This window comes from Theropithecus gelada, chromosome 12 (assembly GCF_003255815.1).
Source record: "Theropithecus gelada isolate Dixy chromosome 12, Tgel_1.0, whole genome shotgun sequence".
Lineage (NCBI taxonomy): Eukaryota > Metazoa > Chordata > Mammalia > Primates > Cercopithecidae > Theropithecus > Theropithecus gelada.
The window spans coordinates 116294550-116322286 of NC_037680.1; the positions used below are offsets into that span (position 1 = coordinate 116294550).

General features: G+C 47.7%; 1 long non-coding RNA gene across 1 annotated transcript in view; it reads left to right on the top strand.

The window, feature by feature from the left end:
- Positions 1-23962, top strand: part of LOC112635798 — a 38937-nt gene extending 14975 nt beyond the window's left edge. Inside the window, exons 2-3 of the long non-coding RNA XR_003122090.1 lie at positions 2762-2882; positions 23194-23962. This is a non-coding gene — a long non-coding RNA (uncharacterized LOC112635798). The remainder of the gene's footprint in view (positions 1-2761; positions 2883-23193) is intronic.
- Positions 23963-27737: the final 3775 nt, after the last annotated feature.

The following is a 27737-nucleotide window of genomic DNA, read 5'->3' on the forward strand; positions in this document are numbered from 1 at the left end:
CCTGGTCTCAGCTGTGCATCCAGAAGTCCCAGGGAGCGTTTTTGTTTCTCGCTAAGGCCAGAGGAGCTTCTGCCTGCACTCAGGAGAGGTGGGAGCAAACAGGAAGCATGCACCGGGCAGAAGAAGGTGGGTACGCCCGCCCCCCACGCCTGCCCACCCCGGTCCTCTTGGGAGCTGAGATCCCCGCCTCCGGGATCTGTGCCACCCCAGTGGGTGGGTGCTCTTCAAGCACTGCTAGGACTGAGGTTCAAATCCAAGCTAGGGTCCTGACAGCGTGGAGCCTGGGGAATGCCGAGGCATCTCTGGGCCTCACTTTCCTAAGTTTAAGATGAGGATGAGGATGTGGACGGCAGGTGAGAGAAAGATGTGCTTGGTGGCCTTTCTTTCTGGGGGTCCAGCTCTGAGCAAATACTTACTGAACACATTAATCAGGGAGTAACTCCTGTCGTACCGCGGAGCTGGGCCAAGGTGAGCTCGGAGCAGTCCGGGTGCTTCTACAGGTGGTTTCCATGCACTTCTGTGTGGATGGGTTTACACGGATTAAGTTCACAACCTTGAAGGCAGCTAACAGATGCCCTAGATCTGCTGACAGCCTGGGAAAGAGGAGGCTGCCTGGGCCATGAACATGAGCTCAATGGGCTTCGTGAGCCTTGAGGGGTGCCGCGCTGGAAGGAGAGCTTGGAAGTGGGGCTGGCCCCAGAGAGCCACCATCAACAGGGCTCAAGCTGCCCTGGGAGGGAAGCTATGACCACGCCACTCCCAGGAGAGGAGCCCAGGCCCAGAGGAGAGAAGGAATTGCCCCTGAGGTCCTGGTGCCATGGAGGGAAGACCTGGATTTGAACTCAAGCCCCCTGACCCAGAACCCAAGCTCCTACTGACTAGACTGGACAAGCAGCCCCACTTCTGCTCCAAACCAGGTGATCTGGGGCAAGCCGCGCCCCTCCCAGGCCTCAGATTCCCGGTGCAGGAACAGGCAGGTCTGAGGGGCTGCTCCATCCTCATGGGACTGACAGCGGGATTCAGTGATCCTGGGGTTTGGTGCAGCACTGGGCACAAAGCAGACCGTGATGGGTCATGCCTGCTGCCTGGGTTGTGACCTGAAACAGAGGCCTGGACCCTGCCTGGGCCCAGGAGTGGAGGTGAAACCCAGGCACCTCCCCAGCCTCCTGCCAGCACACCCTCAGAGCCTGGAAACGGCGCTCTGAAAGGGCCTGCACCTAGGCTGGAAATCGCCCTCAGGCTGCCAAGTAATCGGTTCCACAGTTGGTGCAGGCCTGTGCTGAGACTTGAAGTCAGTCGGCATGGAACACATTTCCCATGTCGAGGCTGGGCCTGACCTCCCTTCTCACGGTAAAGGAGGAAGAAAATTGCTTCTTTGATGGCATTTGTGATAGGCTGGAAAGCGCACAGTGGAGTGAGCCAGGAGGCACTGGCCGGGCTCCCACACTGGCCGCCGTCTGCAACTATCTTGGGAGGGAAAAGGGAGGGACCACCTCGTGTCCCCACATCCCTGTGCTCCAACCCCAGCCCTCCGATCCCCGTGGCATGGTGCTAGAGGGTCGAGGTGGTGGGGTCTCCATGTCCCAGAGGTAAGTCATCAAGCCCGGTCTTTATGGCAGGCGCTGAGGTGACAGGACAGGTGGAACCCTCACAGTGGACAGATGCAGGAGGGGGTGGCTCTGTGTGCCCCAGGGCCTGTGTCCCCATGCCCAAGGGACTCATATACAGCACATGGTGTTGGGCTAAGTCTGTGCCATCTGTCTGGGGCTGTGCAGTGGGAGGTAGCAAAGGTGGGTTCCAACCAGGTCTATTGCCACCAGGCCCTGCCCTGGCCACACACAGCATCCATGTTAGCTGGGATCTTGGTAGGCAGGCAGCACCACTGCCCCAGGCCTGCTCTCCTGGAATGGCTGAAGCTGACTCCTGTGGGTGATCGCAGCAACACCCCAGACCTCACACCAAGCAGCCTGTGTGCCGCACCCACCCTTTCTTGGAACCGTTTTCTGAGTTCTCGCCGTCTTTAGGCTAAGTACAGACAAGAGAAAAAGCTCATCAGCCTCGCACTGGCCAGTTCTGTTCGCGGCCTTGCCTCCCAGGCCCTTCTCTCTGACCTCTTTCTTCTTGGTAGTCTGAAGGCAGTAGCTAACCCCTTGTGCCCCTCACACAGCCCCTCAGACACTGCCTCTGTAGCCCCCAGATCAGCTCCACCACAGGGTCCCCCACACCCCAACCCTGTCGATGCTGGAACAACAGATGCCCTGGACCATGTGTGGCCCTGTGTGCCACAGGCAGGGGGTCTGGCCAGCAGAACATGGGTGCCCATGGACAGACACCTCCTCTCCGCTCTGTGGCACTTCTCAGGGGACAGTCTCTCCCAGGAGGCTGAGCAACCCTTGTACTCACCGGGGTCCAGCTCCATCACCTGCCTGAGTGTGGCTCCCTCCCTCCCTGCATCCCAGGCCTGCCCTCCTCCCTCAAAGTTAGCATCAAAGCCTGACTTTTAGGTTCAGCTTTCTGGAGGGCCCAGGCTTTCCCCCTTGACAGGGAGTCCAAATGCCAAGTAGCCCAGCAGAGCGGCTCTCTGGAACTGACACCTAGGCCTACAGCTTCCCCCATAGCGGGGAACCAGTGGTAAAGAGGAGATGCCAATGCCTGCAAAGACTCCTGAAAGGTGGCGGGTCCTGAGGTCACACTGGTGATGGGGAAGGGAGATCACCCGGAATAGTGAGCGTGCTCACCTTTGCCTTTTCTCTCCCCACAGGAGCAGGAGCCGGGGCCCAGCTGTGGCAGGACACCCACACGTGCCTATGGGAGGCTTCCAGGTCCCCTTCCAGACAAGCAGAAGCCCAGGACACATGGCTGCAGCTCGACCAGCACGTGGGGTGGGTGCCATGAGGCCAAGTGGGGGCCCAAGGTAGGGGGTCCCTTGCGAAAAGCCAGGTGGGCATCTCTCCAGGTGTGTGTGTGATAGGGTCAGGTCAGAGGCAATGACCAGGGTAGGATCACAAGGCAGGCACAGGGGTGATAGCCACTCACCCGAGAATGCTATCAGAAATAATCACGGCGATTAGGACAATGTGTTAATTCAACACATAGCTTTGAGTGTCTGCTACATGCCGGAAACAGACAGTTCTACGTGCTGGAGATAGAGCAGGGAGAAGACCTTTGTGAAGCGGCCGGAACTGTGCTGAGAGTTTCACACGCACGAATTCTTCCAGTGCCCAGGTGAAGTGGGGCAGTGCTGGGTGCTGTCTTAGAGTGGACACGCCAAGGCCTGGCAGGGTCCCTGTGTCTGTGACATGGCAGGACTCGGACCCCTGCCGAGATCTGCCTGTGTCCAAATCCCCTCTTTATCTCTTTGTTCTTTCGGAGTTGCCTGTGGCCATCTTAGTTCTTTGGGCTGAAATGACAAAATACCAAAAACTGGGTGTGTTATTAACAACAAACATTTACTTCTCATGGTTCTGGAGGCTGGGAAGTCCAAGATCAAACTGCCAACAGGTTGTATGTCTGCTGAGGGCTGCTTCTTGGTTCTTAGATGATGCCTTTTCACTGTGTCCTCACATGGTCAAGGGGCAAGGGAGCTCTCTGTGGCTTCTTTCATAAAAGCACTGATCCCATTCAGGATGTATCCACCCCCATGACTTTATCACCTTCCCAAGGCCCCACATCCTAACAGAATCACACTGGGGATTAGGCTTGAACATATGAATTTGGAGTACACAAACATTCAGGCCATTGCAGTTGCTTTTCCTAAGCCTCCAAAATGTCCCTCCTCGTACTTTCTGGATGCCCGTCCTGGCTCAGGCTGGCAGAGGCTGTCGCTGGGCATCCCAAGGAGAAAAGCAAAGAGGCTGATCATGTGGAGGTGGGTGCACTGGGGTCAGAAAAGTGGGAGGCACATGTGCACGGAACAGGTGGTCCGATCTGGAAGAATACTTCAAACACCTGCCTCTCCATTCCACACGTTTCAGACAATGGTCACTAACATGTCCCCTTCAGGGATAGCACCAGCTCTTACATCTAAAGGAGGTACAATGCTCAGGTGTGAGCAGGAAGGACCTCAGTCCTCCAGTGTGGATGCTGCTGCCCCTGCTGGGCACTGGCTGAGCCAGACAGCTGGGCCATGACCCAAAACCTTGTGGTCTGTGAGATGCCCAATGGCAGGATGCTGCCACGCAGGGGAAACAGGAAACAATAGGGAAAGTATATGTGGGTTGATTTGTGTCCCCCCAGCAAAATAAGTTCAAATCTGTATCCCTAGTACCTGTGAATGTGACCTTATTTGGAAACAGGTTCTCTAAAGATGTTATCAAGTTAAGATAAGGTCATCCTGGAGTAGGGTGGGCCCTAAATCCAATAGCATGGATACTTGCATATAGAAACAAGGAGGAAGCACACACAGGAAAGAAATACATATAAAGAGAAAGGCAGAAGTTAGACGGGTCCATCTACAAGCCAAGGAACACCAAGGGCTGCTGCCATGGTAGGAGCCATAGAGGGGGGAGAAAAGAATGCACCCTCACAGCCTCCAGAAGAATCCAGCCCTACTGACACCTCAGTCTCAGACTTCTGGCCTCATGAACTGTGAGAGACATAATTTCTGTTGTTTTACGTGCTCCAATTTGTGATAAGCTGTCAGGGCAGCTCTAGAAACAAATACACATTTGCAGGGAAGTGCAAGCCAAGTGGGCCCCACTGTAGAACGTCATGGGGCACAGACTTCCGCTTTGGTGGCTTTGCCATTGTTGAATACAGGTAATTAATTTATCATTTGATAAAACTTTTTGACTTTGCAATGAATCCTTTCTATACAATAAGCTTTAAAAAGTACAAAATTAAAAATTGTGCTGTTTTTAACACAAAATTCTACGGCATTTATTTCTCAGTGATGATGAATGTGTGTAAGCTGCATGAAATGTTTATTGACATGTACCATTCAATGTGGGGCCATGGTGATAACCCTGAACTTATAAAAAGCAGAAGACACAAATTTGCTGAAAATATATCAGCATCTACCTTAAAAAGTTAGTTGTTATTCATAAAAAACTGTGACCAAAAATCATAATGTAACACATGCAGATACAGAAGGCACATTTACATATATTCTATGAAGCATGACTTTTTATTTAGATCAATTCATTCTTGTTCTAAATTAATTTTGTTCACTTCAAATTCTAAACTTCCGTGTGCACACATGAAGAATGAGGCCCTAGCTGCTCACGTGTGGGTTCCAGTAACAGAAGAAGGGCTTTATAGACCTTCCAAGAGGCCAGCTCTTCAATTACTTGATGAGCACCACGAGATGCTGTGAACAGCAAACCCACTATGTTAATTCCAATAAAGGATTCTAATTTTCAAAATTTAGTTTATAGAATCAAAATAGGGCCTTGAGAAATTTATCCTCTTGGAAGTGAAACATCTGATATTATTGTAGATGCAGTTCAGTCAAACAATTCAACATTGAGATAAAGTTAGTTGTTTTGCAGTGATAATACAAATACAAAGTTTGGTGGAGTACAGCACTATGGTAATGTTCTTGCTAAACTAAGAAGCCTCAGGATATGTCTTAGTCTGTTTTGTGCTGCTTTACAGGACATGTGGACTGGATAATTTTTAGAGAACAGGGGTTTATTTCTTACAGTTCTAGAGGCTGGGAGATCCAAGGGACCGGCATCTGGTGAGGGTCTTCTTGCTACGTCATCCTTTAGTGGAAATTGAAGAGCAAAAGAGCACATGAGAGAGAGAGAGAAGGGGAGAGGGTCAGACTCATCCTTTCAATAACAGCATTAATTCATTCCTGAGGGCAGTGCCTTGTGATGTAACCTAGCACATGAACTTTGGGGAATACATTCAAACCACAGCAGGATGGAAACCAGGAGTTGGTTGTGGTGCAAATAGAATCCACAATTTTGTCAAACAAGCTATGATAGTCTACCAACTGAAATAGAAGTCATAGCCATCAAGTTTTTAAATTATGGATATTTATATATATCATTTTATGCATGTGTAAATTTGCATGTGTGTGTGTGTGTGTGTGTGTATGTGGAGAGAGAGAGAGTACGTCCTCTGTATCTTCATATCTTTGAATGTGGAACCTGCAGATATGGAGGTTTGACTATAAAGGACTTAAGTACCCTTGAATTTCGGTATCTACCAAAGACAGAGGGGATAGAACCAATCACCTGTGGATACTGAGGAATGTCCATATATGTATGATGCATGTATGTATGTATGCATTTATTTAAGGCTCCCCAAAGAAACAGAAGCAACGGTAGATAGCTATATAGATAGATGTGTGTGTGTGTGTGTGTGTGTGTGTGTGTGTGTGTGTGTAGCGAGAGAGACAGAGAGAGAGTCAGTCCTCCGTATCTTCAATTCTTTGAATGTGGAACCTGCAGATATGGAGGTTTGACTATAAAGGACTTGAGTACCCTTGAATTTTGGTATCTACCAGAGACAGAGGGGATAGAACCAATCACCTGTGGATACTGAGGAATGTCCATATATGTATGATGTATGTATGTATGTATGCATTTATTTAAGGCTCCCCAAAGAAACAGAAGCAACGGTAGATAGCTATATAGATAGGTGTGTGTGTGTGTGTGTGTGTGTGTGTAGAGAGAGAGAGAGATTTATTATGGAATTGGCTCAAGTGATTATGGAGGCTGAGAAGCGTTACAATCTGTGTCTGCAAGCTGCAGACACAGGAAAGTTGTTGATGTAATTTATTCTGAGAAAGAAGTCCTGAGAACTAGGGTAGTGATGTTAACCTCTCCAGGGACAGGAGAAGATTAAATGAGTTTTCCCAGATCAAGCAATGAGGCAAGAAGATAGTGGCAAATTTCTCCTTCCTCCACCTTTTGTTCTATTCAGGCTTTCGACAGATTGGATAATGCCCACCCACACTGGGGCGGGAAATCTACTTTACTGAATTCACCAATTCAAATGATAATCCCATCTGGACACACCCTCAGACACACCCAGAAACAATGTTTAACCCGGACACCCTGTGACCCACTCAAATTGACACATAGATAGACACACACACACACATACACACACACGGAATGACTGAACTATAAATGTTTTATGGTTACATTGACGTTGTATAAACATACCTATCATGGAAATACATCTCTCCTCTTATTACCTATCATAAATTTAATTTCAGGAATGTGTGAGTTCTGTAAATCAACCTAAATGTCCTGCAATGCTATCAATGATATATTATAAAAAACATTTTGAAATCTTTGCTGAAAGCGTTAACTAATTGGAGTGTCAAAGAACTTAAGCTTTTGAAGACTCAAGCAAGTACAATTATTGAAAACAAAGCCATAAATAGGAAGACATTGAAACTTAACTATCTAAAAGAAAGAAAAAGACTTTAGCTTCAATCATGATAAGTTAGCTTCCATTTCGCTGATTCTTCTGCCAGTAACAATCATAAAAGCTAAAAAAATTGTTTTTCTAATTAACTAATTTAAGATACTGAGAAGAAACTGGAAGGCATATAATTATTGAAATATGGGAGAGTAAACTGGAAATGTTAAACTCTTCGGAGGAAAAGAATGCCTTCCTCTATAATTTTTTACCCACAGACAAGAAAATCAGACTCACTGGTGATTCAGATATCAGAGTTAGCAGATAAGCTTTTAAAAATAACTATGATTAATATGTTAAGTGCCAGGGAGAGATATACTAAATGGAAGATAGAGAATTTCAACAGGGATTAAAATCTATAAAAGAAGTCAAAAAGACATTTTAGAACAGAAAAAACACAATATCCAAAATCGGAAAGCCATTCAATGGATTTTAAAAATAGCCTGGACACTGCTGAGAACAGAGTTGGTAGACTTGAAGATAAGTTAATAGAAAATATCCAAGATAAAACAGAGAAATAAAAGAAAAAAAGTAAAGAGCCAAACAGAACATGACAGATGTGGAATAATAGAAGATGGTCTAGTGGAAGTCAGATAATACTGCAATGATATTTTTAAATAAAAGGGTAGAAGGGGGATCCTGCCAACCTAGAAATCTATATTCAGAAAAAAAAAATCAAAAATGAAGGTAAAAATAACAACACTTTCAGACAAACAAAGGCAAAGAGAATGAATTGCCATCAGACCACACGTCAAGAAACAGTAAAAAAAATTCTTCAGATTGCAGGAAAGCAATTCTAACTGGAAATTGGAATTGCAAAAGGAACACAGAGCTGGAGAAAGAGAAAATATGTGTACAAATATGAGAGATGTTAATTGTGCAAAGCAACAACAGCAACTATGTTTGCCAAGTTTGTAAAATGCATGATATGATTTGGCTGTGTCCCTACCCAAATCTCATCTTGAATTGTGGCTCTCATAATCCCCACATGTCATGGGAGGGACCTGGTGGGAGGTAATTGAATCATGGGGGTGGGCTTTCCCATGCTGTTCTCCTGATAGTGAGTAAGTCTCATGAGATCTGATGGTTTTATAAAGGGCAGTTTCCCTGCACGTGCACTCTAGCCTGCCACCATGTAAGACATACCATTGTTCATCCTTCACCTTCCACCATGATTGTAAGGCCTCCACAGTCACGTGGAACTGTGAGTTCATTAAACTTCTTTTTCTTTATAAATTATCCAGTCTCGGATATTTCTTCATAGCAGTATGAAAATGTGCTAATACAATATATAGTAGCAAAAGGACAGAGGGGAATGAATGGAATTATATTCCTGTAAGATTCTTCTTTTGTCAGATCTGGTACCAAGAAGCAGATTTTTTTTAAAAAAGTGAGACTTGCAGAGATGTATTGGGGATACACCTGTGAAAGACAGGTGGGAGGGGAAGGCGGGTGGGTACGCAGAACCTTCAGACCATCATGCTGGTCTGACACCTGTGAAAGAAGAGAGGAGAGAAGGAAGGACTGGGCAGGAAGAGCCCCAGACTGTGGTCTCAGTCAGGCTGCAAGGGAGCCCCAGGCAAAGATTATCTGTCGTAGGAACCCTGTTGTCAGGAACGAGCTAGTATTGCACTCCTACCGTGCTCCATCATTGACTGGGAACAGCCTGGGGAGGGACCGAAGGCTTGGCGTGACACTACAGTGTGTCTGCAGGTGCACAGCTAGAACTTATCCACCAGCTACTTTCCTGACAGTGCGTTCTCTGAGCACCCTGAGAACCCTGAGAGCACCATGGCCACCACACTTGTGTTACTCTGAGTGTGATAAAAGCGGTACTTCCAGGTGTGTCTAATAAATCCATGATGCTTATTGCAATCTGTAGGCAACATCTAAAAGAAAAGTACAAAAATGTGTATTTAAATGTTCAACACAATTTGATAACTAAAAAAGCACTTTATTAATTAAAAAAAAGGAAGACAGCAAAACAGGTGGGACAAATGGAAAGCAAATAGACTTTATCGGTAATTACGTTAAATGTAAATGGAATAAAATCAAAGAAGAAATCGAACACATTAACTTGGTGAAAGCTCTAGCCATGTATCAGGTTTAATTTTGAAATTGTATGGCTTTGCTTTAGTATATCTCAATTTGTGGGAAAAATCTTTCGAGGGAGCACCTATTTTTAATTGGATAAATTTATACTCTATACCAGAATGGAATTAAATTGAGAAGTCTTACAGTTTTGCATGATCTAAATATGGTGAGAGATTCAAAAGAACCATAAATAGACACAATTTATTTGACAAGTTTTATCTTATCTTTGCCAAAAAAATGTACTCTGAATGGAGGCATAAAGATAGTATCTATGGAAACATTTGGCCTGAAATATTTACACACTTATATATGAGAAATAGAATTAAGATTATCCTCCATTTAGCAGAAATTATGCTGCACTTACTTGATACCTCAGCAAAGTTAAAGAGAATGTTGTTTCTAACATACATTAGACTGTAGCAGCAGAGAAGAGTCCATTGAAAGTGTCTATAATTTTAAACTTATTAATGATAAAGCAGAAATTTAAAGAAGATTGTAATTTTATGAAGAGATTAAAAAGATGAGAGATAAACTATGAATTTCATGAGAAAAGAAATGGCTAAGCAGCAGATTCAAGTATAGTATATGAATATATATCAATAATAATCTGCTTGGCTATTTTTTCAGTGTTCAGATATCCAACATAAAGATTATCTTGCTTTGGTGAACACAAAAATACGTTATTTTTCACAGGAATTTTGTTTTTGAAATTTATTTATTCATAGAGCTATTTTATGGATTCAGTAATGTAATGTAATCAATTTGCTGGTCAATAAATACATATTTCAAACATTGCGTATCTTTATCATTTCTAGTGTCCTATTTACGCTGAGGACTGTCCTGTTTGAACAGTGGTTACTGTGCCTCATGTCCCTGGAGACGCAGCAACCAAAGCTCCACAGGCCACTGGAATGGCAGAGGCAGATGTAGATGAGCTGATGTGTGTCACCATGGCGAGGCTGTCCATCTCAGCCACAGCACCATGTCGTTAGAAAAAGCAATTAGAAATGAAGTCGGGGTGACCGAGGCAGGTCTGCCCCATGCACACCGGCAGGCTGGAATAAGACCCCTTCTTGGAAAGCTCTGGTCAGGATGCAGGATTGCACCCACTCCAGTCTCCAGGAGTGTTTCTGCAATTAGAAAGGCCAGTGTGGCCAGGCAGGATGACAGGGTGTCATGAAGGCTGCCGTAGTTGTAGCCAGAAAGCATCACAGTGACATATGGGATCTTGTTTGTAAGCTCTACAAGACGTTTCTTTATTATCAGAACCCAGCACCTCAAGGTATTTATAAGAAGGCAAGTCAAAGGTAAAGAGATGCATTACCAAGAATCTGTGATTCCGAAGATCAAAGTTCATCTTATCACTCGCAAGTTCCTCTATTATTTGAAAAGGTTACTCACCCTACTTGGAATATCAAGCAGCAGTTGATTGGGTTTACAGCATTTTCTACCTTTACCCTTTGCAAACTGTCTGGATGCAAATGTCAGGATTGAAATGCCCAATAACTCGGATCTCTGGATCCAACAAACAAGAACTTAGTGCGATATTTTTAAATTCTGACTTGAATTAAAGTGATGGATGGGTCCTCTTAGCATAAACGTGCTTATCCTTTCTCCCTTCTCTTTCCCCTTCCTTTTTTTTTTTTTAAATTTATTTATTATTATTATACTTTAAGTTGTAGGGTACATGTGCATAACGTGCAGGTTTGTTACATATGTATACTTGTGCCATGTTGGTCTACTGCACCCATCAACTCGTCATTTACATCAGGTATAACTCCCAATGCAATCCCTCCCCCCTCCCCCCTCCCCATGATAGGCCCCGGTGTGTGATGTTCCCCTTCCTGAGTCCAAGTGATCTCATTGTTCAGTTCCCACCTATGAGTGAGAACATGCGGTGTTTGGTTTTCTGTTCTTGTGATAGTTTGCTAAGAATGATGGTTTCCAGCTGCATCCATGTCCCTACAAAGGACGCAAACTCATCCTTTTTTATGGCTGCATAGTATTCCATGGTGTATATGTGCCACATTTTCTTAATCCAATCTGTCACTGATGGACATTTGGGTTGATTCCAAGTCTTTGCTATTGTGAATAGTGCTGCAATAAACATACGTGTGCATGTGTCTTTATAGCAGCATAATTTATAATCCTTTGGGTATATACCCAGTAATGGGATGGCTGGGTCATATGGTACATCTAGTTCTAGATCCTTGAGGAATCGCCATACTGTTTTCCATAATGGTTGAACTAGTTTACAATCCCACCAACAGTGTAAAAGTGTTCCTATTTCTCCACATCCTCTCCAGCACCTGTTGTTTCCTGACTTTTTAATGATCGCCATTCTAACTGGTGTGAGATGGTATCTCATTGTGGTTTTGATTTGCATTTCTCTGATGGCCAGTGATGATGAGCATTTTTTCATATGTCTGTTGGCTGTATGAATGTCTTCTTTTGAGAAATGTCTGTTCATAAGAAATGGGGAAAGGATTCCCTATTTAATAAATGGTGCTGGGAAAATTGGCTAGCCATAAGTAGAAAGCTGAAACTGGATCCTTTCCTTACTCCTTATACGAAAATTAATTCAAGATGGATTAGAGACTTAAATGTTAGACCTAATACCATAAAAATCCTAGAGGAAAACCTAGGTAGTACCATTCAGGACATAGGCATGGGCAAAGACTTCATGTCTAAAACACCAAAAGCAACGGCAGCAAAAGCTAAAATTGACAAATGGGATCTAATTAAACTAAAGAGCTTCTGCACAGCAAAAGAAACTTACCATCAGAGTGAACAGGCAACCTACAGAATGGGAGAAAATTTTTGCAATCTACTCATCTGACAAAGGGCTAATATCCAGAACCTACAAAGAACTCAAACAAATTTACAAGAAAAAAACAAACAACCCCATCTTTCCCCTTCTAATAAACATCTCGAGCACTGGGGAAGAGGAAAAACACCTTGATATTACTTACCGCTCTCATGACTAGTCATTGGCTATGCTAGCTTGTACTTACTCTACATCAACAGAGCCACTGTTGTTAAAAATAGCCTAAGGAAATCAGTTAAGATCTAAGCATTAACATAACCACAAAGCCAGGGACCAGGCCATCGAGCTGCTTTAATTTAGTTGCTGTGCTTGAATTTTCAGGTCGTAAAAGTGTTGTATAGATTGGTGTTGTCGGTAGATTGGTTCAGGTTCTTGAGGTCGTCACATAAAAGAATTTGAGAGCGAGTTCAAAGTAAGAGTAAGCAAAGAAGTTTATTGCAAAGCAAAGGTACACTCTGAGAGGCAGGGTGGACCGCTCAAAGGGAGAGACAGCAGCCAGTGCCTTAAGAGGAATTTCCCTTGTGAGAGCCGCGTACGAATATTCATAAAACACTGGTGTGGTCAGGTATGCAAAGGTGGACCTGCGGTTGGCACATGTGCTCAGCATCTATGTCATCTAACACATATCCCATGTACCATTAGCATATGTAATCTCCACATGTGGATGTGTTTCTACTACTAAAATGAAGAAAAGGTCACTCTAAGCTAAACCTTGAGCCTAGCATATGAGGGACCTTGGAGAAGTCCCTGGCCACCCCCTACAAGGCAAGAACTTGTAGCTAATAGCTTCTTGGGCTTTTGGTGGTGATTGGCCGGGGACTGAGGAAGCTACATCAGGGAAAACGGGCTTTTGTTCTCTTTCCCGAGCCAGGGATCAGGAAAAGGTAACCATCTGGCGGGCGGCTGGTATCCTGCAGGAGCTCTTACCTTGCAAAAGAGTCAGGTGCTGATGCACGAAGGTACAGGGAAGAGTCTGCGAGGTTTCCGACAGGGGACCTGTCAGTATGGCCTCCTAACCTTACTCCTGCCTCATTAGTCGTGTTGGGAATTTAACCCCACAGGGCTCCTGCTGAAACCACTTGGGGCTGGGTCTCTGTGTCCTCAGTGCCAAGGTACACGGACACTGGAGGGAATACTTGATGTCCAGCATGAGGACAGCCTCAGGAGAGCACGATTACCTCCTAGGTGTGCCACAGCCGGCCTCTGTGTGGTCTTTGTCCCTTGGCACCAGGCCACATTTCTCTAGGGCTTCCAAGTCTTCGACAAGGCAATGTTTTTCTAAAAGAGAAAGTCATTGTTGTATTTTTGGAATTTCAACAGTTGTAGACATTAAGGACAGTGGAGTATATAAAATCGCACTGCAGGCCCCTGGCCCTGGGGCACAGTGTGAATGGCAGGTCTGGGATTGGGAGGCTGGGCCCCTCACCAGGCTCTGATTCTCAGAGCAGCGCTTTCTCACCCTGCCCCAGAGCCTGGGGGCAGAGCCACCAGGCCCAGCCTGAAATTCACTTTACCTGTGAGCGGCGGGAAGCTGTGAGCCTCGTTTCCTGGCCTGGAAAGTGAAGGAGTGGAACAGGGTGACCTCTGAAGTCCCTCCCAGGAGGCAGTGTCTTGGGAAGTCCAGGAGGTGGGGGCCAGGCTCACTCAGCAGTGTCCACACCCACTTCCTCACTTTGAGAGGCAGAACCAAGGAATCAGCGGGTCTGGCCAGGCCTCAAGTGAGCTGGATGCCGGAGAGAACGATGATAAAAGAAAAGAATATCCTGGAGAAGGGGAGAAAGAGAATGCAGAGCAAGCATCTAACAACGTGTCTCTCAAACACAGGCTCCAAAGAGCAGACCAGTGCCCTCCAGGCTGATGGCACGACCTGAGGGTGGGATTGTGCCCTGCCGTCTTTGCTGCTCCTTGGCACCCAGTACCCTGCCAGCATCTTATTTTACAAACATCCCTTTACATCCTAAAGGGAGACTAGTAAAACCTGAAGTTCATGGAAGTTGGACCAGGGCAGTCAGGGGCTCAGGGACTGCTAGATGTGAAGGGGACGGGGAAGCAGTGGGCACTCCTCCTCCTGGGCACAGAGCCCTCCAGGCCCCACTGACTCCTGCTGAAGCTCCACCAGCCACCCACAGACGGGGACTCCGAAGCTGTTACCCACGACCAGCACTCGGCACACATTGTCACAGAGATGACTGATGCACGGCTCAGGCAGCTCGTAGGTTCTGTTGAAAGCCCACTCCCCAGGGGAGAAAGACAGCGTTTCGGGTCATCCCCAGGATGGTGTGGAGAGTGTGTGAGCTGAAGCAGAATTCGAACAGACTGTGGGCCAGCGAGTGTTCATGGTTAATTCTGTGGTTTCTCTTCAGTAAGAATTCTCTACCATATAATTCCACCTAGTATCATTCTGTTTCCTCATGCATAGTAGGGGAGGATACAGTGTAGATATTTTTTAAAAAGCATGAAGCCCCAGGAGGCAGCCTGGACACCCACTCACACTCGCCGACTGCTCCCTTCATGGATGAAGAGGGAGCTGAGAGCCACAGATGGAGGCTTCCTCCTCCCGCGTGCAGCGTTCTGCATACTGGAGGCAGAGGACCTGGACTGACAGCTCTGAGGACCTGGACTGAGCAGCTATGAGGACCTGGACTGACAGCTCTGAGGACCTGGACTGACAGCTATGAGGACCTGGACTGATAGCTCTGAGGATCTGGACTGACAGCTCTGAGGACCTGGACTGACAGCTCTGAGGACCTGGACTGACAGCTATGAGGACCTGGACTGACAGCTATGAGGATCTGGACTGACCAGCTCTGAGGATCTGGACTGACAGCTGTGAGGACCTGGACTGACAGCTGTGAGGACCTGGACTGAGCAGCTCTGAGGACCTGGAGTGACAGCTATGAGGACCTGGACTGACAGCTCTGAGGACCTGGACTGACAGCTATGAGGACCTGGACTGACATCTATGAGGACCTGGACTGAGCAGCTATGAGGATCTGGACTGACAGTTCTGAGGTCCTGGACTGAGCAGCTCTGAGGACCTGAACTGACAGCTATGAGGTCCTGGACTGAGCAGCTATGAGGACCTGGACTGACAGCTATGAGGACCTGGACTGACAGTTCTGAGGACCCGGACTGAGCAACTATGAGGACCTGGACTGAGCAGCTCTGAGGATCTGGACTGACAGCTGTGAGGACCTGGACTGACAGTTCTGAGGACCTGGACTGAGCAGCTCTGAGGACCTGGACTGACAGTTCTGAGGACCTGGACTGAGCAACTATGAGGACCTGGACTGACAGCTATGAGGACCTGGACTGACAGCTATGAGGATCTGGACTGAGCAGCTATGAGGATCTGGACTGACAGCTCTGAGGACCTGGACTGAGCAGCTATGAGGACCTGGACTGAGCAGCTATGAGGACCTGGACTGACAGCTCTGAGGACCTGGAGTGACAGCTATGAGGACCTGGACTGAGCAGCTATGAGGACCTGGACTGACAGCTCTGAGGACCTGGACTGACAGTTCTGAGGACCTGGACTGAGCAACTATGAGGACCTGGACTGAGCAGCTCTGAGGATCTGGACTGACAGCTGTGAGGACCTGGACTGACAGTTCTGAGGACCTGGACTGAGCAGCTCTGAGGACCTGGACTGAGCAGCTCTGAGGACCTGGACTGAGCAACTATGAGGACCTGGACTGACAGCTATGAGGACCTGGACTGACAGCTATGAGGACCTGGACTGAGCAACTATGAGGACCTGGACTGAGCAGCTCTGAGGACCTGGACTGAGCAGCTCTGAGGATCTGGACTGACAGCTGTGAGGACCTGGACTGACAGTTCTGAGGACCTGGACTGAGCAGCTCTGAGGATCTGGACTGACAGCTGTGAGGACCTGGACTGACAGCTGTGAGGACCTGGACTGACAGCTATGAGGATCTGGACTGACAGCTATGAGGACCTGGACTGAGCAACTATGAGGACCTGGACTGACAGCTCTGAGGACCTGGACTGAGCAACTATGAGGACCTGGACTGACAGCTATGAGGACCTGGACTGACAGCTCTGAGGACCTGGACTGACAGCTGTGAGGATCTGGACTGACAGCTATGAGGACCTGGACTGAGCAGCTATGAGGGATCTGAGGACCTGGACTGACAGTTCTGAGGACCTGGACTGACAGCTATGAGGACCTGGACTGAGCAGCTATGAGGATCTGGACTGACAGCTCTGAGGACCCGGACTGAGCAGCTCTGAGGACCTGGACTGACAGCTATGAGGACCTGGACTGACAGCTCTGAGGACCTGGACTGACAGCTATGAGGACCTGGACTGAGCAGCTATGAGGACCTGGACTGACAGCTCTGAGGACCTGGACTGACAGCTATGAGGATCTGGACTGACAGCTCTGAGGACCTGGACTGAGCAGCTATGAGGACCTGGACTGACAGCTCTGAGGACCTGGACTGACAGCTATGAGGACCTGGACTGACAGCTATGAGGACCTGGACTGACAGCTATGAGGACCTGGACTGACAGCTATGAGGACCTGGACTGACAGCTATGAGGACCTGGACTGACAGCTATGAGGACCTGGACTGACAGCTATGAGGACCTGGACTGACAGCTATGAGGACCTGGACTGACAGCTATGAGGACCTGGACTGACCAGCTATGAGGATCTGGACTGACAGCTCTGAGGACCTGGACTGACAGCTATGAGGACCTGGACTGACAGCTATGAGGACCTGGACTGACAGCTATGAGGACCCGGACTGAGCAGCTATGAGGACCTGGACTGACAGCTATGAGGACCTGGACTGAGCAGCTATGAGGACCTGGACTGACAGCTCTGAGGACCTGGACTGAGCAGCTATGAGGATCTGGACTGAGCAGCTATGAGGACCCGGACTGAGCAGCTATGAGGACCCGGACTGAGCAGCTATGAGGACCTGGACTGACAGCTATGAGGACCTGGACTGAGCAGCTATGAGGACCCGGACTGAGCAGCTATGAGGACCTGGACTGACAGCTATGAGGACCTGGACTGAGCAGCTATGAGGACCTGGACTGACAGCTCTGAGGATCTGGACTGACAGCTCTGAGGACCTGGAGTGACAGCTCTGAGGGCCTGGACTGACAGCTATGAGGACCTGGACTGACAGCTATGAGGACCTGGACTGACAGCTCTGAGGATCTGGACTGACAGCTCTGAGGACCTGGACTGACAGCTATGAGGACCTGGACTGACAGCTATGAGGACCGGGACTGAACAGCTATGAGGACCGGGACTGAGCAGCTATCAGGACCTGGACTGAACAGCTATGAACCTTGAGCAGGAAATGTCTCTGTGCCTCAGTTTCCTCGCCTGTAAAACAAGGAAGTGGAACCAGAGCCCCCCATTCTCGCTCATGCACTCCCACGGTCCTGGACAATACTGAGCAATCTACAGATATCAACGTAGCGTAATTTGAGCCTCCTTGTTTTTCTAAAATGGGAAGGTTTTAACTGAGAAGCAGTCTTTTCAAGAAGCATACCTCAGTTATTCTATTGCATACTGGAACTCCAACTGCATTCTATTACATCAGTATTATATAATACCTCTTTCTCTCTTAAATAAAACATAAAAAGGCCTGTAAAGAGCAGAACTAAAGTATTACAGAGAGCAACAAGAGGCATTTTCCACGATTAGCCACTTAATTGTGGATTAGGACCCAAGCATAATACCGCACAGGAAGGGAGCATTGCCTAATTAAAAACAGTTTTATAAACTGCAGCATTAAAACTGCCACAGCCGGCGATCTCGGGAGTGTTTCCATGGTGGAGCGCTATTATCAGCCTAAGGTGCTTCTCAGAAATGCAATTCTGAGTTCATAAACCCAGCAAGACCCACACTCCCAATTCCAGGCAGTTTTTGAAGCACTGTGGAAAATCCGGTGACGCAGGACTTGCCTGTTCCCCCAGCATGGGTGGTTGCCATGCTGTTGACAGGGATGGGTGTGGACGCAGAGGGAGCCCGGGCAGGCGAGGTGGGGAGCACGAGTGAGCGATGGGACTGCCGTGGAATTAAAGCGTGTGGCGCTAGGGGCTCCAGGAAGCCAGGAGGCCAGGAGGCCAGGAGTCCAACCACCCGAAACAGAGGAGGAGGAGGAGCAAGGTCATTGGGTGCTAAGGGGGTCACTGGAGCCCCTGGGACATGGCCAGCGACTGCACACCCAGACCTCTCAGTGTGCCCACGTGCTCCTGGAGTCAGAGCCTCGGCAGCTCGCCTTCCCACCCCCGCAGCAGCAGGTTCAGTCCTGCCTCCTCTCCCTCGCAAGAGGGCTCAGGGCTGCTGCGTGGAAGGAAAAGAATTGTCCCTGCAACAGTCCCTCACCCAAGAAAGCCCCACACAGCACACAGCTCGGGAGTCGGTCCTCGGGTGTTGGGGATGCGCTTCCTTCCCAGCCCCTTCTGTCCTCCCAGGAAACAAGCACAGGGGCAGCATCTGGACCCCTCTGTGTCCCCGGTGCTCCTGCCTGGTGGAGGTGCCTTGTCTGAAAGGAGAGTCTGAGAGCAGGGACCTTGTGCCTGGCTCCACTCAGTGTCTGCTGCTTTCCCACAGGAGCGGGGCCTCGCTGCCTGCAGATGTCCCCGTCCACGTCATCCACATCATCCACGTCATCCACATCATCCATGTCGTCCACATCATCCATGTCTGGCCTGGGCTGGCTCCCAGTGCACAAGTTGACCCTCGTGGGCTCATATGGACTACAGGTTTAGTGAATTAAAAAAAAAAAAAAAATCAAGTTAGCTTAACTCTCAAGTCCAAGCAAACAAGGCCCCGTGCCAGGGGTCCTAACATGGCCAGAGTACATCCCAGCAGGTCAAGCCCCTGCACTGCCGGCATCCCGGGGTGACTGGCGGGGGCCCTCAGGGACAGGGAGGGGCCAGTGCTGTTCATGTTTGCCCCCACCCCAGCACGCAGCGCATGCCTGGCCAGGCCTTCGTGAGAGCAGTGGGAGTCTGCAGCTGCTCCTCGGCCCACCCAGGCCCTGCAGGGTCACCGCCAACATATGCATCCTCCCATCCCTCTCCTGCCCGCCCCAGGCTGGGCTCTGCTTTATCCTGGCATTGCTGCCTTATACCCGCACAGTGCTGGGACAGAATGACATCGTCTGTTCTCTAGACCATGCTTTTAATAAGGAGTTTCCTGGAATATCTGCACTTACATAACCATAACCCCCAAAATGGGCCTGGCCTCTTTTATTTTTCTAAATAAACTCTTTTATTGAAGTTTAACTTCCCTACAGAAAAGTGCCAAATCACCAGTGTACAGCATGCTGGATTTCCACAGCACCTGTCTCACCGCCTACAGACAAACAGGCAGGGCATCACCGGCATTCCCGGGCCTCCCGAGGCTGCAGCCCTCCCCAGCCTCCACCTGGCCCCTTCTCCCCACAGTACACATCCCGCTGATTTGAAGTTTGTATGAATTTGAAGATTTGAGGTTTGTATGAACTTGAAGATTTGAAGTTTGTATGAAATTTGTATGAATTTGAAGATTTAACGTTTGCATGAAGTTTGCATGAAGTTTATGAATGTGGAGATTTGAACTTTGTATGAATGTGAAGATTGGAAGTTTGCATGAATGGAAAGATGTGGCATACATTCTCCTGGCCTGACATCTTTTGCTCACCATCGCACCTGTAAGAGTCATGCCTGGGAGTGTGTGCATGCTGTGAATGCGCTCATTGCTGTTGCTGATTGGGACTGAATTGGATGCCACAATGCATTTGTCCTGCTGTTCAGAGACGTCTCGTCCTTGTGACCAGGTCTGGGTATGTGTGCATGGCTTCTGGCTGGGTGTCATTCCTGAGATGGGGAGCACACATGCTAGGCCCTAGCAGTGCCCTGACTGGCCTCCAACATAGCCGTGCCGCCATAGGCTCCCCCAGCACGGAAGGGTCCGCTGCTCCACACCTGGCCGGCCCTGGTCAGCACAGGCTGCTGTCTTTGAGCCTTTCCACCATGCTGTGGGCTTCATGTGTGTTTCCCTGACAACTGGCCAGGCTGAGCACCTCGAGGTCCACTGGCCGGCTGTGTGGCCTCCTTCATCCACCGCCTGTTAGGTCTCTTGCTTGTCTCCCATTCGGCTTTCTGACATTTCCTCATTGATGTCCAGGAGTCCTTATATACTCGGGGATGAGTCATGGGTTATGTGGATGGCAAGGATGCTCTCTGTCCTTTAAAACTACTGGTAATTTATTGTTTTTCCATTTTTCCTCAGTGTTGTTTGTATCTTTTTCTCTCCTTCGGCTTATACAGTATTAATTTTCTTTTGTGAATTTTTTCCTTCCTATAAACTCCTTAATCGTACATTTCTTTATTCTTCTTTTAGAGCTTATCTTAGGCTTAGAGATTTTCAAAATGTATCCTTCACTTATAAAATTCTGAAATACATTTTATAAAATAAAATAAAATATTTGTATTCATATAGTATACATTTACATACAAATTTATAAGATCTAATTTTATTATGTACATTTTATAAAACATACAGTAAAATTTTATGAGTTTATATAATAAAAATAAAACTCCAAAATAATTTTAATATACTGCAAGGCCCTAAGAATACTTAGACTCCATTTACTTCTATACTACTGTTGCTGTGTCTTTTAATTCTACATTTATTTTGAATCTCACAGGACATGATTTTTGTTGTTCTAAACACTAAATATTCATTTAGATTGGCCCAAGTAGAATTACCTTTTTTCTTGTTATTCTTTCATTTCAAAGATTCCACCTGGGATCATCTTCCTTCTACAGAAAGAGTCCCCTTGTACTGGTCGGGCACAGTAGTTCATGTCTGTAATCCCCTGCACGTTGGGAGGCTGAGGTGGGTGGATCATTTGAAGTCAGGAGTTCAAGATCGGCCTGGCCAACATGGCGAAACCCCGTCTCTACTAAAAATACAAAAGTTAGCTGGGCATGGTGGTGCATGCCTGTAATCCCAGCTACTCGAGAGGCTGAGACAGGAGAATAGCTTGAACCTGGGAGGCAGAGGTTGCAATGAGCCAAGATCATGCCACTGCACTCTAGCCTGGGCGACAGAGTGAGACTCAGTCTCAAAAAAAATAATTAATTACAAATAAATAACTAATCCCCTGTACATTACCTTTAGTTCTGTGTTTTAGTTGCAAATTTTCTCAGACTTTATTTGAAAACATCTACTTTACCTTTAGGTTTAGAAGATATTTTCACTGGGCATAGAATTCTGAGTTGGCAATTATTTTCTTTTTTGCACTTGAAAGACATCATTCAATTGTCTCCTAACTTCTATTTTTTTCTGTTGAGGAAGTAGCTGTCAGGTTTATTTCTTTGTAAATAATGTATCTTTCCCAACTCCAACCCCGGTTTCTTTTTTATCTCAATTTCTATTATGGTAAGAGACACATAATATACAATTTTCCACAATAATCATTTTAAGTGTACAATTCCATGGTATGAAATACATTCTGAATGTGTGCAACCATCACCACCATCGTCTCCAGAAACTTCCCATCTTCCCAAACTGAAACTCTGCCCCCATTAAACACTCCCTCCCCATCCCTCTTCCCCCAGCCCCTGGAAAACCCCATTCTACTTTCTTTAAATACTTGGAGGTATTTCTTCAAATACTTGGAATACCTTCTTCAAATGATTTCATGCAGAATTTGTCCTTTTGTGACAGTTCTGAAAGGTTGAGACTTGCATTTATTTCAACCCATTCTACAGTCAGCCACAGAGAGCTGAAATGTGAGCTTTAACCAAGAACAAAGACAGAGCAGAGTGCACACGTCCCAAATCCTCCTTTGCACTCCCCACTTGGAAAAGAGCCATAAGAAACCGATTTATCCAGAACCCCAAGAGTTCCACTGGACCCAGGCCTTCTTTCTTTGTTCTCCTTCTCATCTTGAAATCTAGCAATGACTACACAAAACGAAATATGCAGGAATGTTCCTTTTGCAGATATATTTCAAAGAATAATTATAGAAGAGGGAAATCTACAGATTGAAAGAGACTTTTAAAACATCCACCAATCACACTGCGTCAACCTTATTTGGATTCTGACTCAAACAAACAAAATGTAAGAAGGACAAATTGACATTTATGAGGCCATTGAAAACTTGAACACTGATGATATTTGATAATATTAAAGGTTTCTAAAATAGTAAAGACATACCATTATCTTGCCTAAAAACATGAGCCTTTACCTTTTAGAAATACATGCAAAAACATGTACAAAATATATTTTATAATGTCTTGGGTTTATTTCTTTAAAAATATGGGGAAAGGGGAAGTATGAGGGAATTTCTGTATGTATGTATTTATTTTTTGAGAGAGAGTCTCTATCTGTCACCCAGGCTGGAGTGCAATGGCACAATATTGGCTCAGTGCACCCTCCGCCTCTAGGGTTCAAATGATTCTTCTGCCTCAGCCTCCTGAGTAGCTGGGATTACAGAAACCCACCACCTCACCCGGCTAGTTTTTGTACTTTTAATAGAGACAGGGTTTCACCATGTTGGCCAGGCTGAGAGAGTTTAGATTTTAAAATATGCATATTGATTTAGAACAGTACTTGAAGCTGGGTGTTAGGTACATGAAAATATACTGTAGCATTCTACATGTTCTTTATATGTTTAAAATTCTACATGATAAGAAGTTGAAAATATACCAAGAATAAATAAGCACGTTGAAGACTTCTGTCTTTGAATTGACTATTGCTTGGCCTCATTTTCTCTTTTTTCTTTCCTGAAGTTTCCTGAGTAAACAGTTAACTTCTGTACTAACTCTACATGGTGAGCCATGCGTTTGCTGGTGCTGTCTTAGATCATCAAAGTCCTCATTTCATTCATCTTTTTTCTCATTAGGAAAATGGGCCCCCCTTCTTCACAGGTTCCCCAACACCTCAGAAGTCCAGGAAGACACAGTGATGATTCATATCTTTTGCCGAAGAGGGAAGATTTCATGGAGTCTCCAAATGATCACGATAGCATCCCAGCCATTAGGGATACTAAGCCAAGCACTGAAGTTGGCAGAGAAGCCCTCATCTTTGAGAGGAGTAGGAAGCAAAACATATACTCCATGTCTAGAATTAGAATCCATACTGGAACGCTGCTCCTATACATCAATCCGAATCCCAGCCTCCTCCCCCCACTCACTAGAGGTGTGGGTTCAGCCTCAGCTCAGGTACTCACTAGCCAGAAGCCCAGAAAGCGCCCACCTCCCTGAGCACCAACCTCTTAATCTAGAACACGAAGGCCACATCCTTCTCCTTCCTCCATCCCCAAAGTGAGCTAAGCTCAGAAGAACCAAGCCCAGGCAAGTATTTAGAAAATGGATCCACTGAACAGTTCTTCCATTGCAAGTCAGATTCTTCAACGAATTCTTTATTGAACCATTTGTTAACTAAAATCATGTGTTGGCTTTTGGTTTTACTATGTTTTAGTACAAATATCCAGGGACAAACTCTTCAGCTGAATACATCTGAGGAGTAAATTGTTCAGTTGCTTCTGCATTTTTCTCTATCCTGGTTAAGACATCTTGAGAGGTGAAGCCAGCTGGGCTTCTGGGTTGGGGGAACTTGGAGAACTTTTCTGTCTAGCTAAAGGATTGTAAATGCACCAATCAGCACTCTGTAAAATGTACCAATTAGTGCTCTGTAAAATGGACCAATCAGCAGGACGTGGGTGGGGACAAATTAGGGAATAAAAGCTGGCCACGCCAGCCAGCAGCGGTAGCGCTGTGAGATGTTATTGCATGTTATGGAACGTCTGTTCTCTCCTCTTGGCAATAAATCTTGCTACTGCTCTGTCTTTGGGTCCGCACCACCTTTAAGAGCTGTAACACTCCCCGCAAAGGTCTGTGGCTTCATTCTTGAAGTCAGTGAGACCAAGAACCCACTGGAAGGAACCAATTCCAGACACAATTTCACGCCCAGTCAACTGCCACCTGCACCCAACTCTAGCCAGACTCATTGAAGAGGAGAATGAGCAAAACCATACTCCCTCCCTGATGCCAGTCTCCTCATGGCGGGGCTCCTGGTTCTGCAACCAGTTCATATGCCAATGGGGCATTAATGGTGCTGTAAAATGGGCACTAAAATACCCTAAATCATTTATTCCACTCCCTCCTGCCCTGTGAAAATGACCTGGAGAAGCATGAAGGGAGGTGCTTGTATTTTGCTGGACCCTCTCTCTGCCCACCAACCATCACCACCTCCCCAGTGAGGTACTCGAGGAGGGGCCTTGGGAGCCAGGACTGTGGGTCAGTGCTCCGCCACAGGGATTTCTACCTCCCACGGTGTGGTCACTGAACTGGAATGCATCCAGGTCCCCACTGGCACCTCTCAGCCTTTGGGCTGGATTCTTGGGAGTGAGACCCCCTAGGCACAGCCCCCACTCTGCCGTGCGTCTGCCACTTTCCGGGCCATGGAAACGTGTTCATGTCTACACCACTCTGGAACCATCCTCTGTCCCACCTCGGGGCTGGGTGGCACGTGAAGGTGGCCAGGGGGAGACCTCATCTGGGAAGGCACAGCTGGCGGAAGGGAGGGGCTGCCCTGGAAGATCCCTTGGGCCCAGCAACCCAGGCTGCTAGTATTTGGTGACTCACCCTTTCTGGCAAGAGAATAATGATAAACTTTCAAGTTATCTGGAAGTAAGTTCCGTTCTTAATTGTGAGATGACTGAGGGGTAGGGGCTGAAATTCTGCCTGGGGTTGGGTTGGTCCTTTTAGTGGGGGGCCAGACCCCAGACTTTGGACTCCGCAGGTGAGCTGCAGGGAAGGCCCTCATTCAGCCAGGTGGACGGTGCGAGGAGCCGGGGAGCCCACCTGCTCTGCCTGGGAAAATGGTTTCTCTTCCAGCACAACTCGTTCTACAGCCTGCACAGAGCTCCGGATTGCAGGGAGGGAGCTCGTGGTATCCACTCGTGTGCACACGTCTGTGTCTCTATATATTCATGAATGTGAATGGTATAGAGTCACTGTTCACCGTGGGATAAATGGCAATTTTTAGAAAGCATCTGTTCTGTGTTCTCAACAAGACTCAGGAAACTCTGTGAAAAGAGATGGAGAGAGAGATAACTAAGTGACAGACTAGGATGAAAATGGAATTGGCTGAGGAGTAGCAGGAAGGAACACGCAGGCTGGGCCAGGCGCTGGGGACAGCAGGGGGAGGAAGTTCCACCTGAGTGAAGCTGTGAACTCGGCTTCAAGACCTCGCGCTGCTGCAGAAACCTGCTGGGGACGGAGAGGACAAACCCCAGGCACCGTCGTGAGATGTAGAGGGGAAGGACAAAGAGCAAAATGAAAACGCCCCACGATGGAGAAGACGAGGGGCAAGAAAGATTGGGCATGGAGCACAGGAATGGTCCCTGCGAAGACAGCGTCAGAGGGAAGGGAACAAATCCCAGCCACAGTCAGGCAGGAGGGAGAAGCCTCGGAGCTGAAGCAAGCCGTGAGTCTATTATCAACAAAGGTCACGCCGAGGCCCGGGAAACCGTGAAATGATGTGTACACACGTTGCACACTCTCATCTCAAGAAGGTTAAAAATACTGAGTATCGTAAATAGTGAGCAGCTATGCGGAAGAGCTGCTATGAGCCTGTTGCCAGCTCAGGTTCCCGTCTTTGCTTTAAACACATGAATGTTAAGGTAACTTCTCTGGTTGGTCACGGTGGCCACGCCTGTAATCCCAGCACTTTGGGAGGCCGAGGTAGGTGATCACCTGAGGTCAGGAGTTTGAATCCAGCCTGGCCAACATGGTGAAACCCCGTCTCTACTAAAAATACAAACAAAAATATTAGCTGGGTGTGGTGGCGGGCGCCTATAATCCCAGCTACTCGGGAGGCTAAGGCATGAGAATTGCTTGAACCCGGAAGACAGAGTTTGTAGTGAGCTGAGCTCGTGCCACTGCACTCCAGCCAGGGCAACAGAGCAAATCTGTGTCTCAAAAAATATATATATATAAATAAAAAATAAAGATAAAGTCTCTTTAATCATCACCCTGAGCCCCCACCCTTCCATCCTCCCCTGCCTGAAACGCTCTTAGTGTTAGAAACAAATAATGGATTCCGTAGATTTAAAGTTGTGTTCCAGGTCCTGCTGACCGAATAGAAGATCCCTGGATGTGAACCCCACACCCTTGCTGCTCCATCCCTGCTGTCCCCTACATGCCTGTGTCATCGTCACACTTGCCGAGGCTCCAGGGACACCATGTGTGAGGAACCGGCTGTATCTTCTCTCATCCTCCCTTCTTTACCCGCAATGTTCCTCTGCCCCCATTGCGGCTGCCTGGTGAGCTCCTTCTTACCCTCACAGGCCCCTCCAGTGACACCTCCTCCACGAAGCCCTGCCTGATCTCTGACTTGTGCTCACTTCTGAGTCTGACTCCCAGGAGGCCCCACATACAGGAGTGTAGCTCTCACTAGCCTCCCTAGGGCCTCACATTTGCTATTCTCACTTGAGTACTCAATGTCTTAACTGAATTTGACGGGGTTTTAAATTCCGATGTAGCATCCTTATCCTGGCACCTTTAGCATCACAGCACACCTTTCCTCGGTTCACCACCTCTGTTGCCAACGGCCACCAGGGAGGCCCCTTCAGTGCTCGAGCAGCAGCCAAAACATGTCACTGCAAATTCTTAACAAGATTCAGGAGGAACCAATGTGGTCGTCTCGAGGGCTTGACGAGCCAGTGCCTTGTTTTTGGAATCTCCATTTCCTTATTATTCCCCTGGAACAAAGCCTTCGCCACAATCCGCAGGGAGCCGCTGCTGTGCGGGAGATGGCAGCCCGCACTTCTGAAAGGACAAAGGGAACACAGGGCTCGCTGCGTGCAGCAGGGAGTGGGGACAAGGACGGCCTCGTCACATAAAGGGAAAAGAAGTTGAAGATGCTAAAGATAGAAAAAAACTAAGCTGGAGTCATGCTTCCCAAGAGAGGGACAAATTCACTGCCGGTTAGCGCTGGCCGAGGAGGCCACGCACCTGTGTGGAAGCTGCAAAGGGCAATCGCATGGCTCTGGGGTGGGTTTTGAAAAGATCCCAGGTGTGTGAAGTCCCTCAGGTGCTGGGGATGGCTGAGGTATGGACAGGTGTGTCTAAGCGAACGTGCCCCTTCCTCACGGCCACTGGGTGTGATGGCCCCAACTGGGCCCCGCTGCCCGCAGTATGCACCACGCAGGTGCTGCCCTCTGAGATGCTGCCTAGGGAGGCTCCCAGGGACATGCCTGGTGCAGCTCCAGCCGACCCACAGAGGCCCCTGAGGCCCAGCTCCGTGCCAGCAACTCCAATGTCCCTGTAGCTCATCCACTCACTCCAGGGAGGCCAGAGACCTCTGCGGGGGCACCAAGGTGCAGTGGTGAGAATCATTGCCCAAGTACATGTGGCCGGCAAGCCACAGCAGCCTCAGCCT